This window comes from Haplochromis burtoni, unplaced genomic scaffold (assembly GCF_018398535.1).
Source record: "Haplochromis burtoni strain Fernald_Lab_line unplaced genomic scaffold, NCSU_Asbu1 Contig_173, whole genome shotgun sequence".
Classification (NCBI taxonomy): domain Eukaryota; kingdom Metazoa; phylum Chordata; class Actinopteri; order Cichliformes; family Cichlidae; genus Haplochromis; species Haplochromis burtoni.
Genome location: NW_024582534.1, coordinates 878885 through 885290, shown reverse-complemented (window position 1 = coordinate 885290; position 6406 = coordinate 878885).

Here is a 6406-nt window from a genome sequence, read left to right as displayed (position 1 = left end):
CCTTGTGATGCTCTGTGCTTTACGGAGGCATGCTGAAGATAAATGTCCTGAATGGCAGGAATTCAACCCTCCTCATCTTTTCCAACTCACCCATTCACTCTGCCAGATTAACCATCGATTGTAACGATGATTCTTTATTAGGATGGTATTAAAAAGGAGAACACTAAGGTCGATTAGCTTAGAACTTTGTTTTATATCTTCTCTTTGAACAAGATAGAAATTTAGGAGTAACATGGCCTTACAAACCCAACAGTGAGATCTTAAGAGATCCACCTACGCTCTTCAATGGGGTGTCACAGGGTCCCCGGGAAAAAAAATTCTAAATGTAAAATAATAAAATAAATATTCTTCTGTAGCAATCAGAGATGGGCAGTAACGTGTTACTTGTAATGCGTTACTGTAATCAGATTACTTTTTTCAAGTAACAAGTAAAGTAAGGGATTACTATTGGAAAAACGGTAATTAGAGCTACGTTACTGCGTTACTAAAACCGTGATTTTTGCGAGATGTCTCATGACAGTCGAGTAAGCGAGTGCGACGTTAGTGACAACAGCTGTGTGCAGATCAACAATGGATCACATATCGAGTGTGGAGAGAGTATGAGCGTGCAGCGTTTAAAGCGTGGAAGTACTGACCTTACTTTGAGTTTGATTCCATAAAAAGTGACAAAAACATTAGTGTCCGCTGTGCTGGGAAAAAACACGCAAATCCAAAACACGTACAAAATCCAAAACACGTAGCAAAATCCAAAACACGTGCAAAATCCAAAACACGTACAAAATCCAAAACACGTGCAAAATCCAAAACACGTACAAAATCCAAAACACGTGCAAATCAAAACACGACATACACAGCAAAATCCAAAACACGTACAAAATCCAAAACACGTACAAAATCAAACACGTGCAAACTCCAAAACACGTGCAAAAAAACACAAAATCCAAAACACGTACAAATACAAAACACGTGCAAACCAAAACACGTGCAAACTACAAAACACGTACAAAATACAAAACACGTGCAAAATACAAAACACTACAAAATACAAAACACGTGCAAAATACAAAACACGTGCAAAATACAAAACACGTACAAAATACAAAACACGTGCAAAATACAAAACACGTGCAAAATCCAAAACACGTACAAAATCCAAAACACGTGCAAAATCAAAACACGCAAAATCCAAAACACGTACAAAATCCAAAACACGTGCAAATCCAAAACACGTGCAAAATCCAAAACACGTGCAAACTCCAAAACACGTGCAAACTCCAAAACACGTGCAAAATCCAAAACACGTGCAAAATCCAAAACACGTGCAAAACTCCAAAACACGTACAAAATCCAAAACACGTCAAACCAAAACACGTGCAAACTCCAAAACACGTGCAAACCCAAAAACCAAACTCCAAAACACATGCAAATTCCAAAACACAACGGAAGTGCTCCAGGACGCTAGGGGCAGTGTTGAGCTTTTGTTACCTAGTAACTACACAAGCCAGGAAGTACCAATGACCGGATTTGGGGTCTGCAGCCTTAAAGGCCGCATTTTAAGGCCGATTATGTCACAGCGACACGACAAAGACTGTCCCAATTCAAAGGCTGCTCGAAATGCGGCCCTCAAATGCGTCCTTAATTTCCCTGAATTTTAAGGATGGGTCGGTGTAGCCTTCATGGCCCAACATATCCCAGACTTCATAGCGCGGCGGTGGTGTGGATAATTTTGCCAAAAAAACGCGGAAGCGGAGCGGACGAAGAGTAAACTTTCCAGAAGTAAGTACTGAATATTATGTCACTTATTTATGCGCAAATGTTTTTATAATGAAGAACATTAAAACATTACTGTTGGCAACATGTCGGGAAAGTTATGTGACATTAGCGACGTTTGTACTAACTTGGTTTTAAAGCCTTTACTTCAAAATATTCGCCGTTCAATAGCTGACTTTAATCTTACAGAGAATGTGATGATTTTATGCGTAATTAAAGTCAGTCATGTCAGTCAGCTGACGGTTCACTCCTTAAGCTGAAAGAAAGATGCTTTAATCACAGGAGTCACACATGTGTCCACTGTACCATCTGGGAACTCTTCTTGTTTAGCACTCGTAATAACACAAACACTAAATCCTCCTGTTTGTAGCAGTGTGTACACCTGAGACTGTCACCTGTCTGTCTGTCCTGCACTCTCTCTCTGTTTCTTTCTCTCTGATTGTGGAATAAAAGTATGAACATGTGTTTATAAGTCACACTTGTGTTTGAATCCTGCAGCTTATCACACATTTGATTTCCATGTGTGACAACTGCAAGTGTCCAGAGTGAGGACAGACTGAGGGACCCACTGCTGCACATCATCTGTGAGGCTTTGCACCCCTGATGATCCACCAGGACAAACTCAGCAGTGTGTGAGGAAGAGGAGGAGGAAGAGCCAGCAGCAGCTGACAGATGGAGAGAATAGACAGACTGTTCCCTGTTTGTGAAGGACTGCTAGAAAAGTTTAAAATAACTAATTGTCTGTCCTGAATCAGTCTTATTAGGTAATGTTCAAATAATTTTATCATTCCAGTGTTTTCAGTGTGGGAGAAAGTACTCAGGGCCTTCAAGTTACACACTATGAAAGGCAGCAACAAGTTTAATGTTCAGAAACCTAAAGTATGTATCAGCAGCAGAATGGAGCTAAAAATAAATGTTTGTTTCAGTTCTATGAAGCTTTGAGTATTTTGGATCAGTAGCTGCTGTGTTTGTTGCATCATATTGCTGTAATGTTTATATGCTTTATATATTCTGAGCTAAGTTGATCTATAGTGTTACATCATATTCTATAAGGATGTTATGTGTTTGTAGACTTTCTGCCCAGTTTGACCCATTTAGCAGAAGTCAGCCTGTTTAAGGCTCTGATATCTATTCTGTATGACTTACAGCAGTTATGACATGGTCTGATTTTCTCACCCAATAAAGGAATATTTAATATATCAGTCTACTCTTCATTTTATCAGAAACATATATATACTATTATATATTGTACATATATTTATTAGTTTCAGATGTAGCCATTCTTGTATTTTGCTTGTTTACATTATTGTATTTGCACAACTCTGTTGCTTGTGAAGCTCGCACACAAGAATTTCACTCACATGTGCTGTACCAATGTACCTGCACATGTGATGTGACAATAAAAGTGATTTGATTTGAAACGGTTATCACAGCTTGTACATTTTCTTTTTACACATGTATGTAAGCATTTGAGCCAAATTTAGTAATGCCAACATACTGAAGGAACAACATTTGTCTCTTATATATGATACACCTATATATGCACTGTCAATATACATTTTGAACCAGCTGCAGATGTCAGAGTAACAACTGACTGACCCCCACATAAAGTGCGTTACAGTAGTCCACAGGGGAAGAAATAAAAGCATGGATCACGGTTTCAAAGTGCTGCCTAGAAAGAAAAGATTTCACTCTTGCCAGTCGCCTTAAATGATAAAAATGGACTGGTCCAACTTAAAACCAAGGGCAGTAACAACAGGTTTAAAATAAACCTCCAGGGGTTCCAAATGAAAAGAAGAGGACTCACAGGGGCCACTGGGTCCAAACACCAACAAATCTGTTTTCTTTTCATTCAAATTTAAAAAGTTTAGAGCCAACCAAGCTTTAATGTCATCTAGGCATGTCAAGAGAGGTTTTATTCAGATGCCATCCTTCGGCTTCAGTGGCAAATAAATTTGGCAGTCATTCCTATATACTTGTCTTTGAGTGAAGATTTAAGGTGGTAAGACATGTAAATAACTGCAACTTGAATCTGTACTGAAGCTCAGTATTTGACACAGAGTTCATGTTCACTGCTGTAATACCTAATAATGACTAATATAATAACCATAATATTGGCCATATTATATTTACATTACCAAAGTGATATGACTTTAGTCTCATGAACAACATTAGCTAATTGTTATTTACTAGCTAATCTTAAATGACTGTTCAGTACAGAAATGAAGCCCAAAAATCATGTTTTACTGTCCTGTGGTCTCAGCCTCAGATACTTATCAAATCACACAAAGCTCTTGTAGAAACAAACAAACAAATGAAAAAAATATGTTCTCCTTCATTTCTGTCAAAAAAAGTTGTATGACACGTTTCCAGCTGTTAGTATCATGGTTGCTAGGCAACCTGGGAAGCGCGACGGAGACTAGAGCCCATGTGTTTGCAACAAACTTGCCGTTTATTTTGCAAATCGAGCTCAACACTGCCCCTAGCGTCCTGGAGCACTTCCGTTGTGATTTGGAGTTTGCATGTGTTTTGGATTTTGTACGTGTTTTGGAGTTTGCATGTGTTTTGGATTTTGCACGTGTTTTGTATTTTGTACGTGTTTTGTATTTTGTAAGTGTTTTGTATTTTGTACGTGTTTTGTATTTTGTAAGTGTTTTGTATTTTGCACGTGTTTTGTATTTTGTAAGTGTTTTGTATTGTTACGTGTTTGTATTTTACGTGTTTTGGATTTTGTACGTTTTGGTTTGTGTGTTTTGGATTTTGTACGTGTTTTGGAATTTTTGTAAGTGTTTTGGAGTTTGCATGTGTTTTGGAGTTTGCATGTGTTTTGGAGTTTGCACGTGTTTTGGATTTTGCACGTGTTTTGGATTTTGTACGTGTTTTGGATTTTGCACGTGTTTTGTATTTTGTACGTGTTTGGATTTGTCGTGTTTTTGGATTTTCTATGTGTTTTGGATTTTGCATGTGTTTTGGATTTTGCATATGTTTTGGATTTTGTATGTGTTGTGGAGTTTGTGCGTGCTATTTGGAATTTGTAAGTGTTTTGGAGTTTATACATGCTTTGTCTCTAGGGGCCACCGTAAGTGTCCGCTGTGCGTGGGAAGAAAACTTTTTACAGCGAAAAAACCCCCTAAACTTCCTGTCACTACCCGATCCGTACCGGAAACCCGATCGGTACCCCGCATGCGCAAATCTTACGTCACTTCCTCTCTTTGCCAACATTGCGACATTCAATATATTTGACTGATACGGTTAGCGCCCAGTTAGCTCCTAGCATTTCTCAACAGCTCTGCCTCCTTTTCGACTGCCCGGGACATTTAAACAATGGATAATCCGTATACAAAGAAATTCATGCTTTTCTCCTCAACAGAGAGCGTCCCCCGATTGAGCAACAGCGCCGTAAAATAAGAAGAATGGCGCCTAATTACAGAGTTAATAATGCAGACTTTGTAATATCTCACGTGTAGATTCATCAGCCAGATTAAGTGTTTACTGACAATTGACAGTGATAGCGCACATCATCATCACTATTCCAACAATCCTCTCCTCACAGACAAGCATAAACACACTCGACTATCGCTAAATCAGATTTAACACACGTTTGTAATGACGCTAATTCAGTTTATAATAGGGTTTATTCGCTCGGTCAGCAGGTGGCGGTATCCTCGTACACTGGGGAGTACACTGCCATTAAACGAACAGAAGAAGAAGAAAACATCTGCACATGCGCGGTACGGATCGGGTAGACTCGATTTGTACGGTCAGACTTTACACATGCGCAGTAAGGATCGGGGAGTCCTGATCCGTAACTATCTTTTTATTTTTCGTTTTTGTCTACATTGTACTGAAATGCTTCATTATTGCAAACATTTTAAGATATACCTGTTATTCTTAACATCTTAACAGATACTCTGACCTTTAACTATCGTAAAACGCTACGACCGGAAGTAGAAACCTTTCGCGCATGCGGGGTACCGATCGGGTTTCCGGTACGGATCGGGTAGTGACACTTCCAACAAGCACCGAGTAGCTACGACGTAATGGGAAACTCACAGAGAAACTCGCGGATTCTTCCACTGACCGCGGCACACCTGCACCAGGGTAAACCTCCGCCTGCCCCACTCCTGCTTTACAGGTGAAAATAGAGCAACAGGACCGCTGAGTCTTTGACTTTATTTATTTTCTGCTGTGTTTTACTTGCATCTATTTGAAAGACTGAGTGTAAACACAAAAAATATTTTATTTTATGTGCTGGAATGTGTAGAAAATAGGTTTAAATGTTAAACTAATTTCTTCCAGTCAGAGAGAGTTTGATTGCGGTACATCAGTTTCATGTCTTGCACTTGAACTATGTTAAACTGCACTGTCCCTTTTAAATAAAATAAATTCAAGTTGATTTGAATATGTGTGACAAAATTAGGATTTATTTTGTGTATCCATTCTGCAATTGAAACGTCATTAAAAGCCTGCGCTACACTGACATCTGGTGGAGGGTCAGGCAAACAGGAAAGGTAAATGAAAACCAGTTCATGCCAGTGCTGCTTTTATTTTGAAAGTGTGACTTTTATTTGTGTAGACGTGCAGGTGAATCCTCATGTCGGATGCAATAAAAAGAGAAAGATTAATACCGTATGCC